The sequence below is a fragment of the Papio anubis genome, chromosome 3 (assembly GCF_008728515.1).
Source record: "Papio anubis isolate 15944 chromosome 3, Panubis1.0, whole genome shotgun sequence".
Taxonomy (NCBI): Eukaryota; Metazoa; Chordata; class Mammalia; order Primates; family Cercopithecidae; genus Papio; species Papio anubis.
This window is the reverse complement of record NC_044978.1, coordinates 51620506-51637388: the sequence shown is the minus strand read 5'-3', so window position 1 is coordinate 51637388 and position 16883 is coordinate 51620506.

Genomic DNA, 16883 nt, shown 5'->3' with positions numbered 1-16883 from the left:
TGTTGGTGCTCAGCAATGATTGATGCTTATGTTGACACTGACACTAGGCCTGCTGTGTGACTCCAGTTAGACTTGTGTACATCTGATGCATCATCCTTGCCTACTGTCCCAGTTCAATAATTGACGTTTAGACACTGTTTGGTTTTGCTAGTTTTATTCTCCCACCATTCCAACTCCAAGTTACTCAATCCTCCTCCAAACTTTTATGACTGTTGTCTTTACATCAGCTGGTGAAATTCCATGATGCTGACTCTATCTTTGGAATCTCCTCTGGAATACCCACTGTTTGCACCACCAACCGTGAGAGTACCAGTAATCTCATCTTACGCTGCCAAGTTGCTCATTGAGTGATGGTTTGTAGCGTCCTGTCAGATCCTCCAATGTTCTACTCACCACATTGGATTTTCTTTCAATGCTTTTGGATAAGTCCCCTAGAATTTACTGTGCTCCTGCAACACTTTTGTTTATAGGCTGTCTCTCCTCATGGCTTTGCACAATCATGTTGTTAACTAAACCTTGCTTGTCATACTTGCCTATGTCCATAACATAAATGAGCTTTTAGTAATAGTTCTTCTTAATGCATTACGAAAAATGTGAACTTCATAGAAACTGAAACACATGCCAACTGCTTAAATTCCATCTCAGTTATTGCAGAAGTCTATAGCATGGAATGTTGTTGAAAATAATAGAATGCAAGCTTATATATTATTAATACAAATAGATCTCCAACAGCAACAGATTGTAGTTTATCTTTGTTTATCATGTTAGCAATGTTGTCTCAGATAATATTTTTAAAATTGTACCGAAAACAAAGCAAATCTACATTAATGAGCCAAGATATTTGGACCAAGTCAAGTTCAGTACTTGACTTACTCCCTATTACGCTATAACAAATAGAATCGGGCATAACCTTTATAGCAAAGATATTTGCTATATTTTCTCTAAGGATTCTAATATGCATCAGTTTTAATATAGATAGATATGTGTGAATTCATACGTACTTTCATTATTTATTTAATATGTCAATTTAACTTTTCAGGAAATATAATGCCATACAGCCACATGCTAAAATGTAATTAAAATAATAGAGTGTACTTTCTCTCTAGAGTTATAAGTATGATAACATCCAAATGTTTACTGAAATGTTTTCTAAAAAGCATATGCTCCCAGGCACATGAAGTAAATCCCTGAGCAAATACAATGCATAATGAAACAGCTGGTATCACCTCTTATAAATTAAAGAATATACAAATTTTAATATTTTCATGATGAGAGTTAGAAGTAACCTGAATTTTCAAACTCTATCACACATACAAATGTAAACACATATTACCTTATTCTTCATGTATTAGAAAAATTACTTGTCTGATAAAGAGTAAAATCTTTCCATTACCTAGTAAGGAAAAAAAAATCTATGTATATTACTAACAAAATTGATGTGCTGGATTCAGTCTTTAGACGGACTATCTGCATTGTACTCATGTTACTAATCAGTGTTAAAATATTATATTCACATTTTGCCTTGAGTGTCCTTTTAAAATCATCATGTTATTAAGTTATTGTTTGACTGTTTTGCCCTTATAAAGTCTCTGTAAATCATGGAATAAAGAATAAGGCTGTTAAGCAAATGTAAAGTAAGTCAACCATGTATTCTATGACATATAGGCAATTTCCATTAAAGAAGTTTGTATGTAGATAAAAGTAAAAATTCTATAAAATGAAATATCAGAGTCTAAATTGATTTGGAAGATAGCTGTAATGAATGCCACACTATTCGAATTCCTTGGGTAGGGTGAATATCATTCCTAGTGATTTTCATTCTGCAACTTGAATCAGTAGTTTAAATATTAGCACTTAACATTTTTTTTTGTTAATCACAATATAGAGTCAATACGGAGTTCTATTTTATTCTTCCAAGTATTATTTTACCTTAACTATTTCGTAACTATAAATGATAGTTTATTGAACTGATGGCATTGATTCCCAAAACTTTTTGTACTCAGGGTCGTGACTGCCTCTCAAATTAACAGTGGCTCACCCTTAATCAGTAGTGATACTGAACAGCAGATGTATGATCTTAGAGAAATGCAGTTGTTTTTTTTCATGGTCTTCCCTATGGTTTCACATTGGAATCATCCGAGGAGCTTTAGAAAACACTGATGCCTGGGTCCCACCTCCAGAGAGTCTGACTTCATTGGTCTGTTTTGCTTCCTGAGTATCTTGAAAAATTTCCCAGGTGATTGTAATCTACAGTCAAGGCTGAGAATTATTTCACTAGAATCTTTTTTTTTTTTTTTTTTTTTTTTTTTTTTTGGACAGAGTCTTGCTGGAGTGCAGTGGCGCAATCTCTGCTCACTGCAACCTCTGTTTCCTGGGTTCAAGTGATTCTCCTGCCTCAGCCTCCTGAGTAACTGGGGTTACAGGCACAAGCTACCACGCTTGGCTAAATTTTTGTATTGTTAGTAGAGACGGGGTTTCACCATGTTGGCCAGGCTGGTCTTGAACTCCTGACCTCAGGTGATCTGCCCGCCTCAGCCTCCCACAGTGCTGGGGTTACAGGTGTAAGTCACCATGCCAGGCCTTCACTAGAATCTTTCAAAAAACAAGCAATTTGGCTATGAAAAATTATGTCTGTCTTATGCATAAAGTATTAAAACACATAAACTAGTTTCTGGGTTGGTAGGAAATTGTATTTACATCTCTTTCTAGATGGGAGTATAGCAGTAGAAGACGCACATAAAGGAAAGGGGTGGTGGTGAGAAAAATGGAAGGAGAAGAAACATGAGCACCTTCTGGAGGGCAGCAAAGGAGAGTAGACAATGTGTGTCTGAAGGAAATAGGGACAGGGTGCAAAAAGCATCCCTGTCAATCCCTTTCTACCTTACATTCCTTTATATTAGTGTTATTCACACAAATGTAAAGATTATACATAAATGATAGCATATTGGGAGGACAAATACAACAAAATATTAACATTATATTAGAGCTATTAACTACTACATCATTTTTAAAAAAGACTAATTGTAAACAAATCCTGTCTTTGGTGATTCTCTAGAAATAATGAGTTGCTTCTTGACCAAGGAGAAGTATGGACTCACAGATGCATATATTAATATGAACATTTGTGTTTCCATTCAACTATTTTAACAGCATAAAAATCACATCTTTGATTTCAATTTAAAGGTCACCTTCACTCAAACTGGAAAACGAACTAACAATTCAGAAACAATCGTGAAGAAAATGGTGATAAATGAGCCACAATACATATGTTACACTTTAAATAAACGAGGACTCTCTGAGGCAAATTGGGATGGCCCTATCAAACATGCATTAAAGCTGAGGTTCTCTGAAGGAAACAGATTTGGCTATCTTCTAAGGGAGATGAGTTATCTAGGCGAGACCAGGTGAACAGGGATGGCAGAAAGTAGAGTTTTAAAGAGTTAAGATTTCTCTTTTCCCATCACTATGGGGGAGTGCCTGGAAGACTCTTTAGTATCTTAAATGTGTGCCAAGTTACTTGAGTAATGTGAAATTGATATCTCACTCTATAGCTCAAGTACTGAAATTATTAAACTTTAATTTTTCTCTTAAATGGTATATTATAGATGACAATTGACATAAAAAGGCAAGGGGCAAGTGGTAAACACAGAAAAAATAAATGAGCTCAATAAAAGCAGAGGCATGGTATCAGAGAATTCGAGACAAGAGTCTAGTTAGGGGAAACTTCTGCTGGATACCATGCTGAGAGGTTGCTCTCATCTGTTACAGGCTCTGCTGCTGATTCGAGATTTGATTTCGAGACAAAATTAAATGTGAAAAGGTGCTGCTTTCCTCCTGTTCTAAGTTTCCTCACCAGTATGCATTATGGTTATTTGGCTAGATTAATCAATCAGTTGTCCAATCAATTAAAATCTTCATAGCACTTTATTTTCTGACAAATAGTCTTTCTTTGTGTAATGAAATGACTACCTACCTTAAAATAGTTATGATAAAAATCAAGTCATTGAATAGTAATAATACAGAATAAATTATATGGATTATGCTATTTATAGTTATAAAAAGTAAAGTAAATTTCAAATGAAACAATGGACATACTCATCAATAGTAAACTTTGTATAAACTATGTTTAAAAATCTCTCTTGTATAAGATTATGTTTCTGGAATGAGTAGCCATTCACCTAGTGCCTGTTGAGATGGAGAAAATTATATGGAATATATTGCAAACTATCTAAGAAATATTAAATTTCAGAATGTATGTGAGGGTAGTTGTTTATATTAAGAAATATCAGAAATATATTCACAATAATTTTAAATATATCAAAATTTGAAGGGAAAGGAAATATCAGAAATATATTCACAAAAATGTTGTTTATCAAAATTTGAAGGGAGAGGAAAGGGCATGGTGGTGCATGTCTGTAATCCCAGCACTTTGAAAGGCCCAGGTGGAAGGATCACTTGAGCCCAGGAGTTCAAGACCAGCCTCGGCAACCTAGGGGGATTCCATTTCTGTAAAAATTCAACTAATTAGCCAGGCATCCGAGCTACTCAGGAGGCTGAGAAAACAGAACCACTTGTGCCTGGGAGGTTGAGGCTGCAGTGAGTCATGATCGTGCCACTGTACTCCAGCCTCGGTGATAGAGTGACCCTGTATGGAACAAATGAACACAAATGTATTCATATTATTTTTGGAAAATAGATCCACTGGGCTGGGCACAATCGTTTGTGCCTGTAATCCCAGCACTTTGGGAAGCCCAGGCAAGTGGATCACTTGAGGTCAGGAGTTTGAGGCCAGCCTGGCCAGCATGGTGAAACCCCATCTCTATTAAAAAAAAAAAAAAAACAACGAACAACAAAAAATTAACCAGGTACGGTGGCACATGCTTGTAATTCTAGCTACTTGGGAGGTCAAGGCAGGAGATTCACTTGAACCAGGGAGGCAGAGGTTGCAGTGAGGTGAGATCGCACCACTGCACACCTGCCTGGGAGACAGAGGGAGACTCTGTCCCTCCCCTCTGCCAAAGAAAAGTAAATAAAATAAAAAAGAAAATAGACACACAGATTTATACTTATATGTCCTATTTCTTGCCACTGAAAAGATCTAGAATCAAAGACCAACTCAAGAGAAATGAGTTCTTTTAGTGCCCTAATTGTTGTCTCTCAATACCATTTTCCATTGAAAGGATCTAAGGTTCTTGGGGAAATAGTTGCTTCAAAGTCTGAGACAGGAAATGTGTAAGATGAATCTGTATCATTTTGTCATAACAAAAAGCAAAAATGTCAGCAAAACCTATAAGAAAAATGTTTTAAGGACCAGGATCAAGCTTGAATAAACTCTCACTGGCCAAAGATGAAATCATTTGAGCATTATGAGGAATAATAACTACAATGTATTAAAATACATGAAACATATTTGCATGAATTCATAATTATAATAAAAACCAAAAATTTTACTAGTCAACTTTTAAAGATGCCAAGAAACAACATATCTTGCACATGAAAGAAAGGAATTAAGAATTACCCTGCCTTTTCTGAATAACTTGTACTTCTAGTTAACCAAAGAGTTGATATGGGAACATTCCTCCTTTTAGAATTATTCTACTCAACAAAAGAAAAGGAATGTTAAAAATTGAATGTCATCATTTTTCAATCTGTAATGAAATAAAAGATCTAGGCTATAATCATCAATGACTGATAACATCACAAGAAGACAACCAGAGACATTATTTGCCTCTTGATGAAAATACACACTTAAAAAGTACACTTGCCCAAAACACCTAAAACAAATCTAATCAACCTTCTGGATCTAATTACCAAATTACAGGGAATACGGGGGAAGAAAATCATGCTAAAGACGCTGCTGGGATGCAATCAGCAAAACTCAAAATGTGGGATAGAAAATTCTGTTAAAAAAAAATCAAAACAGATCTTCAACAAGAAATTCCAGAAAGGTTCCAGAGAGCCCATGGTAAATTCTACATTAAAAGACATTTCAGCACATTAATTTTGTATCCTGAGACTTTGCTGAAGTTGCTTATCAGCTTAAGGAGATTTTGGGCCGAGACAATGGGGTTTTCTAAATATACAATCATGTCATCTGCAAAGAGGGACAATTTGACTTCTTCTTTTCCTAACTGAATACCCTTGATTTCTTTCTCTTGCCTGATTGCCCTAGCCAGAACTTCCAACACTATGTTGAATAGGAGTGGTGAGAGAGGGCATCCCTGTCTTGTGCCATTTTTCAAAAGGAATTTTTCCAGTTTTTGCCCATTCAGTATGATATTGGCTGTGGGTTTGTCATAAATAGCTCTTATTATTTTGAGGTACGTTCCATCAATACCGAATTTATTGAGCGTTTTTAGCATGAAGGGCTGTTGAATTTTGTCAAAAGCCTTTTCTGCATCTATTGAGATAATCATGTGGTTCTTGTCTTTGGTTCTGTTTATATGCTGGATTATGTTTATTGATTTGCGAATGTTGAACCAGCCTTGCATCCCAGGGATGAAGCCCACTTGATCATGGTGGATAAGCTTTTTGATGTGTTGCTGAATCCGGTTTGCCAGTATTTTATTGAGGATTTTTGCATCGATGTTCATCAGGGATATTGGTCTAAAATTCTCTTTTTTTGTTGTATCTCTGCCAGGCTTTGGTATTAGGATGATGTTGGCCAGTAACAGACAAACAGAAAGCCAAATCATGAATGAACTTCCATTCACAATTGCTTCAAAGAGAATCAAATACCTAGGAATCCAACTTACAAGGGATGTAAAGGACCTCTTCAAGGAGAACTACAAACCACTGCTCACTGAAATAAAAGAGGACACAAACAAATGGAAGAACATACCATGCTCATGGATAGGAAGAATCAATATCGTGAAAATGGCCATACTGCCCAAGGTAATTTATAGATTCAATGCCATCCCCATCAAGCTACCAATGAGTTTCTTCACAGAATTGGAAAAAACTGCTTTAAAGTTCATATGGAACCAAAAAAGAGCCCGCATCTCCAAGACAATCCTAAGTCAAAAGAACAAAGCTGGAGGCATCACGCTACCTGACTTCAAACTATACTACAAGGCTACAGTAACCAAAACAGCATGGTACTGGTACCAAAACAGAGATATAGACCAATGGAACAGAACAGAGTCCTCAGAAATAATACCACACATCTACAGCCATCTGATCTTTGACAAACCTGAGAAAAACAAGAAATGGGGAAAGGATTCCCTATTTAATAAATGGTGCTGGGAAAATTGGCTAGCCATAAGTAGAAAGCTGAAACTGGATCCTTTCCTTACTCCTTATACGAAAATTAATTCAAGATGGATTAGAGACTTAAATGTTAGACCTAATACCATAAAAATCCTAGAGGAAAACCTAGGTAGTACCATTCAGGACATAGGCATGGGCAAAGACTTCATGTCTAAAACACCAAAAGCAACGGCAGCAAAAGCCAAAATTGACAAATGGGATCTCATTAAACTAAAGAGCTTCTGCACAGCAAAAGAAACTACCATCAGAGTGAACAGGCAACCTACAGAATGGGAGAAAATTTTTGCAATCTACTCATCTGACAAAGGGCTAATATCCAGAACCTACAAAGAACTCAAACAAATTTACAAGAAAAAAACAAACAACCCCATCAAAAAGTGGGCAAAGGATATGAACAGACATTTCTCAAAAGAAGACATTCATACAGCCAACAAACACATGAAAAAATGCTCATCATCACTGGCCATCAGAGAAATGCAAATCAAAACCACAATGAGATACCATCTCACACCAGTTAGAATGGCGATCATTAAAAAGTCAGGAAACAACAGGTGCTGGAGAGGATGTGGAGAAATAGGAACACTTTTACACTGTTGGTGGGATTGTAAACTAGTTCAACCATTATGGAAAACAGTATGGCGATTCCTCAAGGATCTAGAACTAGATGTACCATATGACCCAGCCATCCCATTACTGGGGATATACCCAAAGGATTATAAATTATGCTGCTATAAAGACACATGCACACGTATGTTTATTGCAGCACTATTCACAATAGCAAAGACTTGGAATCAACCCAAATGTCCATCAGTGACAGATTGGATTAAGAAAATGTGGCACATATACACCATGGAATACTATGCAGCCATAAAAAAGGATGAGTTTGTGTCCTTTGTAGGGACATGGATGCAGCTGGAATCCATCATTCTTAGCAAACTATCACAAGAACAGAAAACCAAACACCGCATGTTGTCACTCATAGGTGGGAACTGAACAATGAGATCACTTGGACTCGGGAAGGGGAACATCACACACCGGGGCCTATCATGGGGAGGGGGGAGGGGGGAGGGATTGTATTGGGAGTTATACCTGATGTAAATGACGAGTTGATGGGTGCAGCACACCAACAAGGCACAAGTATACATATGTAACAAACCTGCACGTTATGCACATGTACCCTACAACTTACAGTATAATAATAATAAATAAATTAAAAAAAAAAAAAGACATTTCAGTTAATCTTAAAATATGGCTCTTCTTTTCATTCACATTTTAAGCAAAGACATTCTTAATAAAAGATAAACAATTAGGAAATGTTTATTTCAAGGAATTTTAAAGATGTGATAATGATATTGTAGCTAATTTGATTAAAGAATCCTCATTCAAAAAATCGATTCAGTGAAAAAGCATCACTTTAAATCTTAGGATTTTTCAGAGAAGTACCCTAAAAGATGATTTTTATAAAAATAAGTTAAGTGAATGGTAATAATTTTATATTTAAAAAATATACAGACACAATGAATACCAAGAATAATCACTCACTTGTTTCATTTGCCACTTAAGCCTGTAGATTATTGTTGTTGTTTTAATCAATAAATCAATATGGCAATATCTAGTGCCAGTAATTCAGAAATTGTTCCAAGCAACGTGGCTTTCTGGCAACTGTCCTTCCTGAATCTGATATACAAGCTGAAGGTACTAGGAATTTAAAATCTCTTATTGATTTATATACTAACTAGTAATGTTCAGGCTGCTGGTGTCCATGTTTGTGTTTTGTTCAGGTAGAAATACAACATTTGATACTGTGTAATTAATAGGTAGGCAGTAGATCCCAGAGTAAATGGAATACAAGGGAGTGAATAGTAAAGGATAGCTGAAGCATATTCACGATCAGTCAAGCTCCATCTTTAAGATTTTCATTTAATCATCCAAGGTCATGAATTTACAAGAAATTAGTCTATGTTATTTCCAGATATTTATATTTTATAAATGCCTAGGTGAATATATTTATACATGTTTATATATGCGTGTGCACATGAGTGTATGGAAATGAGTGTGTGTGCTAGAGAAAGAGAAACAAAGAAAGGAGAGAAATCTTACAATGATTAACAGCAGACATTTTGGAATTAGATTTTCTTGGGTTTAATTCCCAGTTCTAGCATTGGCACTTACCAGTCTTGCACTGTTGGCCAAATTACTGATATTTACTAATTCTTAATGATTTTATTTTTTACATTGGGCTAATAAGATCTTAACATTACAGTTCGTTGCACTGGGTGACATAATAAGTTTGTAGAATTTAGCACATTTCCTGGCACCTAGTCAGCTGCTCTGCAAGTGATACCACAAGCATGAATAATCTAAATTCTGGTTTTTAAAAATACACTTTAAGAGAATACAATATGGAGGGTTAAATTTTGAGAAGAATTTTATCAATATTTTAATTTTCTTTACCTGGATTATCTTTAATGAACCTGAAAAATTTTATGCCAAACCAATATTGCTGTAAAACGTCTAGATTCTGTGCACTTTCAGCCCTTAGAAGTAGCATACTTAATGATCAAACTTATGCTTCAGTTTTGCCACAGGACTCTCAGTCTAGAACCCATTCAAATATTTCCACAGGAATATACATGTTATGTCACAGAGTGTCTGTAACAACATAAAGGGACCAATATTTGGTCCAATACCTCATATAAGAAAAAATTGGTTCCTGAAAATACAGAATTTCTATTTACAAATAATCACAACATATTTAAAAATGGTGTCGGCATTACTGTTATCATCATATTTTCCTTCAACAAATTTGATGGATGACAACACCAAACAATAATAAGCAATCTCTGAAAAGTCTCAATTCTTCAAAAAATTCATATATTAGACTAAAGCAGTGTTTCACACACTTTAGTCATTCTTGTAATAACTATATGGGTTTTTGTATATCTGAGCATCAACCATATCATTATTTACTAAATTATTTTTTCTTCAAACTGACTTAGTATTTTCACTTAAAAATTTCAAAAGGAGAAGATTTGGCCAAGCGTGGTAGCTAACACCTACAATCCCAATACCTTGGAAGGAGGAGGCAGGCGGATCTCTTGAGCTTGGGAGTTTGAGGCCAGCCTGGTCAATATGGTGAGACATCCATCTCTGCAAAAATTAAAAAAAAAAAAAAAATTAACCAGGCTTGGTGGCACATGCCTGAAATATCAGCTACTTTAGGTGGGAAGATCACTTGAGCCTGGGACGTTGAGCCTGCAGCAAACCATTTTCACGCCATTACACTCCAGCCTGGGTAATAAAGTGAGACCCTGTCTAAAAAAAAAAAAAAAAAAAAATTACATCACTATTGTAAATTGTAGTAGAGGAAAACGAATGGAAAACCAAATCAGTTGCCATATTAATAAATATATATATATACACACACATGCTCAATAAAACAATATGTACTTTTAAAATAAAAAATAAGATAATGATTATATCAATTTCCCTCTGTGTGGAATTTTATAAGACCTTTCATGATCCATACGTTGGTTAACTCCTAGTTCTCTTATTTTGCTTTCCTTCCATCTCTCTTTTGTAAGAACACTAAATGTCATTTAATCCTGTGTATTATCTAAGATCTCTTACCACAGGGTCTTTGTATTTACTAGCTCTACTTGGTACATTTTTCTCCTCTCTATATCTAGTCAATGATTATCCTTCTACACCTTAGTTGGAGCATACTTTCTCAAAGAAATCTTCTCGGATCTCCCTAAGCAAGTCAAATTATACTATCATAGGTTCTTCTATTTAACTGTAGTCAAAATTGTGGGTTTTCACATGTTTTATGATTCATTGATTTTTTTCTTTGTTGTTAGATTGGAAGTTCCTAAAGGGCTGTAATAATTAATGGTTATTCATATGATTTTATCTCTAGCAACTAGTACATGCCCATCCCACAAGGAATGGTGAATATATTTTGTTAAATAAATGAATAAAATAATAAATATATTTGTACCATGTTTTTGAAAACATGAGAAAGAATATTTCTATAGTTAAAGAAAATAACCACATCCTTTATTCCTCTAATTGTGTTTTTTCCCACTTCTAACCATGTTAAATTTGGATTTTATAACCAGCCAAGTGAAAATTAGGTGTGACTTTTGTGATATTGACCTTTTTTCCTGTGAAAGGTTGTGTCTCCTTTCTCAGGTAAAAGAAAGACTGTCAACGTGATTTTGTGGTTTAGAATTTTGAGCTTCAGAGTTCTCTGAGTTTGCCAACTTTTCTCAGACACTGTCATTTCAATACTGGAACATCTTTATTTTCATATTAGATCTTTAATTTTTACATTAAAGAAATGTATAGCTTGTAAATTCAACAAGAAAATTTCACAACCATTGAAATAAAAATCAAAGTCCCTTCATAGAATACCTAAAATCTTATACTTCCATAATGATGAACACTGGACTAAAGGCTTTTGAAGTTTTCAAAATCACATTGCTTCAGATTCACGAAGATTTGATGATGCCTATGGCATTTTTACATATATTATGTGTTTTGACCCTTCCACAAATACTAAAATTTGAGCAGAGCAAGTATGCTTATTCCCAGTTAAATAAATGTGATGACTTAGTACAATGGCCATGATCATAATAGTAGTTTATGGTAGGTGTTCTGACTATAGAAGCTTAGTGTTGGGAAGGACTGGGTTATTAAAGTGGACTAGAGATTAATGAAAGTCAAGGAATTTTCCAGTCATTGTCTTGAGGACCTCCATGTAGACAAAATCAAGTATGGTAATGGAAGAAGTTTGGTTAGAAAAGAATCAAAGATTCGGTTTACAAAACATTTCATGAATCATGGGGAGTATTGCAATATTTGTAGAGAGAAATAATGAAAAGAGAAAACATAATAATTTATAATATAATAAAATACAATAAATATCAAAGAAGAAATGATCTGTCTCAAGTGGAAGATTAATGATGTAAAAGTGTCAGTGCAATGTAGGAGAATACCAATGTTACCTCTTAATGAAAATATTCCTGACACACATAGGGTTAGGGTACTAGACTCAAGTGATCCATAATATATCATCAATTTTAAGAGAGAGGCAAGTATTAGTTATGCCAAGGAAGTTTATCATTCTATGAAATGTCTGAGGCTGCTTTCCTATGAGATAGAGGGAGCAGGCTACAATGAAGAGGATGGTAGAGAAAACAACTTTGAGTTGTCAGAAACGAGATCGGGGGTGGAAGAAGGTGTGGAGAAGGAGGAAGTCCTCCCTGAGGGCTTGAGAAGGAGCTGGTTCTGAGAGACTTGCGTTGGTGGGGATAGGTGAACAATTACCAGCTTAGGAGTCTGTACCTTTTGCAGAATAGCCTTGAAATCTGGAGAGAAAGAAAAGCCCAATAATATAGAGATAATACATTTAAAATACATAGTTCAAAGGAAGAGTTTTTTTGTTACCTTTGTGGCCATGAAAATGACAAGGAAAGCCACGAATGGGTGAGAACCTCTCTCTCTTTCTCTGTGTGTGTGTGTGTGTATACACACACACATATATATACACACACACACACGTATATGTACTCATATATGTAAATATACACATATGTATATAAATACATATATACATATATATAGAGAGAAGCATTTTTACAACTGGTGAAATTTTGAAAGTAAATTTATGAAACCAAATTATGACATGTCCAATCTTATAGTTACATTTTGAAATCAAGGAATGAAAAAATTTTGCCATTAAGTTCATGAAATAAGTTATTGTGTTGTTCCATACAGGGTAGCAAAGGATAGGAAAAAGTAATGAAATTCAACAAAGCCTATACCCCACTACCATTGCCCAAGGAAAAAAGGAGCAGAGGAAAGAAAAAATATTGCTAGATGAAAACAGAAAAAATAGAGAAAGCTTGAAAAATAAAAGCTGCTAAGATTAGATGGTCATTATTTTGCTTCTTTTCTCCTCACCTTATATCATCATGGAATGCATGGAGAATAGATGGCTTGGAATAAATTGAGAGCCTAATTTGATTTGAATCAATAACTGTGACATCCTGTCCAATGCTCTGAATTAGGTATTTTTGAAGATACAAAATAAATAAGACTTCATAGAACATTCACTGTATCCAGGATAATGAGTAACACAAAACACCAGTGTCTATTAGTGCCACGGTTGGGAAAGGGGCCTATGGGACCAAAAAAGTTTAATTCTTCTTAGGGGTATCACAGACTTTTGAAACGGGATCATATGTAATTAGGACTCTGATGATTGTGTAGAATTTGTATAGGTGGAACTGGAGCAGAAGAGAATCAAGAGAATCCCGGAAATACTAAAATGGAAGGCAGGTCTTAGGGCAGGTGCTTTTTGTGGGCGATAAAACTTGGTAATTCAGATCAAAAGGAAATATGGACATTCAGAAGGTCTTTGGAAGGCCTTGTTGAAAGATACTGTATTATATTGGTTACAAACTCTTGCAGAGATCCGATTGAAGTTGTTGCTTCTCACGCACATATGCACGTTCAGTAGTGTTTTGCACACTGTTTATAGTTTCACAGAAGGCCTTGAGCTATCAATAATCCTTACTCATAGGCAATGGGAAAATGTGAAAGTAAGTTTCTAAGAGCACACATTTTCTGATAAACTGCAAGCATTTTTTTTGTTTTATGTGAAACTCATCATCACCATCTACAACTCTGGATACAACATGGATTTAAAATTGCAATGGTCTTCCCAGGTGTGAAAAGATTAAAACATTTCTCTGGAGAGGTTTACACAATGCCAAGGGTAAATGCTTTTAAGAAGTAAATATCATCTATGTGAGCATATATCTCCGATTCTGTGTTTGTAGAAAGAGTCCCCCTGATAAGTGTGCTAGTTTAAAGGAACATAATATACATATTTTTAAAGCTGAGAAAAATGACTGAGTTTTGTTCCTCCCATGTCATTGGCATAAAGGGATTTTTATCACTCAGACATTTCTAGAATTAGAAAAGAGCTTTCACAGATTTTACCCTTTGAAAATGACAATATCTAATCTCTTTGCTTTCATGAGCCTAGCCTGCATTGCCAAATATCTCAGGAGGGAAATAGTAAACTATTTTTCACAGATCCTCAATAATAGATGAGATATGAAATGAATTTCATGGAAGTTGAGCACCCTGGAGGTTATTAGTTTGCCATAATATATAGCATTATTCTGACATCACATCATTATCATTATTATTTTTTTGTGCAACCAACCTAAAACATTTGAAGCATTTATCAATTTTATCATTTATGGATCTTAATAAAGAATGTGTGTCTTTTTCTTGAAACTGTTAAGCTATGAAAGTCATTTATATTTTAAGTTATACATGCATGCACTGAATATTTAGTATGGCAACTTGAAGTATATTAGAGAAATAATTAACCTATATTTAGTTAATACAATATACATTTTTAAGAGCAAGAAACATGTACACAATTAATACATCAAATTATTGACATAAAAATAAGTAATAATTTACACAGGCATTATCAAAGGTTTAATTTTAAAGCCAAAATGTATAATAAATAGTGATCATTTTCTAAGTGTTATGCTTGGGTGCTAACATATTTTTAATATTAGTATGTATATATATGTGTGTGTATTTTTTTTCTTTACGTTAGGCTAGGGAGAGAACTAAATATGCATATTTAATCTCTAAAAGGTTCAACTTGGAAATTGTCTTCAATATTTTCAAGCAATCTTCAGAGTCAACTTTTAAAAGTTGGGAATTGAGGATCTTATATTTTATTGGCAATTTTTTCCTCAAAGATTCTAGAAACCAGTATTAAAATGTTAACTAAACACAACAATATATATTTGTTAAAACTAATAAAACCTTGCACTTAAAAGGGTAAAAAAAAAATGTAAACCAAACATCAATAAAGCTGACTCTAAAAAAGCATGAACAAATGAATCATGTGAAACTTTTAACATACTTTAAAATAGATACAAATATTGTTTACAAATATCAGTAAGTTTGAGCATCTCAAATCTGAAAATCTGAAACTAAAATCCAAAATGCTCCCAAATTTGAAACTTTCTGAGAGCTGAAGTGATGCTCAAAGGAAATTCTCATTGCAACATTTCAGATTTCAGATTTTCAGACTAGGAATGCTCAACAGGTATAATGCAAATATTCCAAAAGTTCCCCAAAATCCCAAATCTGAAACACTTCTGGTCTCAAGCTTTTTGGATAAGTGATAGTCAATCTGCACAGCCATGAGCTAAAGAATTTTTTTGTCCACCCTGAAGCCCCTGTCCTAAAGAGTAGTACAATTAGAACAAATTTAAAATTCTGTGTTTATCAATATTTTTTCTTTCTTAAAAAATGTCAACAGCATTAATTTCACTACCAAGAATCAGTCCATTAAAAATTAAATAAAAATTTCCTCTTTGGTGTTTGGTAGGAGATGTAAAAAGAGTTTTCTTGATATATTTACTATATTTTCTTGTTTTCATCATTTGAAAGATTTATGGTTATTTGTCTATTTAGCTAACAGATGGGAAGTGATTTTCTCATGTTCTGTATTCATCACAGAATGACAGATCATTCCTATTTTCCCTCTATTTCAGAGAAAAACAAACGAAAAATAACTTCCATTATAGTTGTGCTACTTTCATTACAGTGTTATTGTCACTTTACACTAATCGAGGATATGAGTCAAGGCACTGAGTATCCAGTAAAATAAAATAACCTTCTTGTACTGTCTCCAGTAGCCTAGTTTTGATTCGAAGCTCTTGCTTCTGCTCACCAGCTGCACACAACTCTTCTTGCATTGTCTGACCCACTCTTCTCTTTCAGAATTCAATCGTCTGCCTTTTCAGCTGACCTCTTATTGATTCTGTGCCGAGACACTTTGCCTGTCTTTGAGTTTCAGATAAACCCTTATTCTTCTATCATAAGTGGCAAAACTAAGACCAAAAAGCCAATGCCCTATAAATGGTCTAAGGTGTGTTAGGATCCTAGGCACCTAAATCTGGTGTGAGATGTTTACAAGCTTTCCATGCTCTTCTTCAAACATGGATAAAGTAAGAAAGTGCTGACCACTGGCATTTGAATCACTTCATATCCAGTTCTCCCAATCCAACTCTTAGGAATCTCATCCAGTATGAGCTACCTCCCCAGTTCAGGAACAAATGAGCTCACAACCCTCCCAAACCCATGTATTTTTTGGCTTCACTCCCAGGAGACAGCTCCTTCACAGCTTTCTTCTTCCCAAAGCATAACCTATCTCACCTATTAGGAAAAGTGGGATAATAGTAAGGAAGTCCTAGTCCTTTCCTCAAAGCATCCCAATGGGACATTATTACTTAGGCAAATCCATGTCCTCCATTCAAAGGAAGAAGGAGATCCCTTCCTATCATACATAGAATAGTTTACAAAGGAAGAGCCTATTTTAGACTTTGCCATTGTTCATCTTTACCCATAGTATCATTCCTTTCAAGGACTCTAGATTTTAAGCCAGTTAAAACCACATTACTTTTGATACTTTATATTAAACTCAAAATAAATATTACTTAATGATATTCTGTTTGGTTCAATACATTGGTAACGGTTCTTTATTCTGATTGCTACTAAATATGTTG